A 1275-nucleotide genomic window follows, 5' to 3' on the forward strand; every position below is an offset into this window, starting at 1 on the left:
GATACAGGTGACCTCGTTGCGCTGGCCACCGATTTAAAGTAGGTGCCCAGGTATATTCCCTTTGGTTTTGCATAACTCCTGCCAACCCCTTGTAACCAGCAAACCCTTCTCAAGCTTCTGTCTGTCGAAATGGGAGCAGTTTTCCTTGTTCTGCGAGCCTTCGGCCAGCCAACAGTGAAAAGAAAAACAGCAGAAGCGTAAACAGTCGCTGTTTCGGTCTTCACTGGCACCCTGCGGTCATCGTAAAACCTGATCGCGCGATTCGCTCTGCTTCAGTTACGTTGAATGCCGGACACCCTCGGAAGTCTTTGCGGATTCACCGGGAACAGGGTCCGAAAGAAAGTTTGCGGATGTGGCGCGACTTTACGTGAAATCCTCCGGCTTTTCGCCCCGTTGCATCATCACCGGCTCCTCGTTCTTTTCCACCGCGATTCACCGACAGTCGGCCATTGCCGGTCGGCTAACCGCGATGGATCAAATCTTCCGTTTACTTTCTTCTCTTCAGATCGTTGACGTGAAAGCGCGACGATCGCGAGAATCTATGCGAACCGGTTTTTACGACGGTCAATGACTGTTTTAACCCCTTAATCTACGATTTACGTTCGAGAATTTTCGGCCGGAAACGATCTCTACTGCGGGCTATGCTCGTAGTATTTGCGTTTGGCCCGATCATCTACTACGGGCTATGCCCGTAATATTTATGTTTGGTCCGATCATCTATTTTGGGCGAACTGTGCTTATAATAATTACGTTTGGCTCGATTATCGTACTACGGGCTATGCCCGTAGTGTTTACATTTGGTCCGATCATCTATTTTGGGCGAACTGTGCCTATAATAATTACGCTTGACTCGATTATCGTACTACGGGCTATGCCCGTAATAATTACGTTTGGCCCGATCATCATACTACGGACTATGCGGTCCGATCGTCTACCACGGACTATGCCTGTAATAATTACGTTTGGTTCGATTATCGTACTATGAGCTATGCCCGTAATAATTACGTTTGGACCGATCAGCGTACTACGGATTATGCCCGTAGTTGCAGGTTAAGGTGTTAGCACACTGTACAGGGTGGCTGATGATCGAATTGTAAGTGAAATTTCATCATTGAAGTTCTTATCTTTATTGGAACAAGTTTTAAATATTTCACATGAGTTTCAACGCGTATTGTTCATGTTATAGTGCCACGCCAGAATAATTTATTTATAATTCTCAATGAGAATTGATTGTAAAATTCTTCCAAATAAAAGAAGAAAAAAAGTTTCAAGTAA

This window comes from Bombus terrestris, chromosome 18 (assembly GCF_910591885.1).
Source record: "Bombus terrestris chromosome 18, iyBomTerr1.2, whole genome shotgun sequence".
In the NCBI taxonomy this organism is placed as follows: Eukaryota; Metazoa; Arthropoda; class Insecta; order Hymenoptera; family Apidae; genus Bombus; species Bombus terrestris.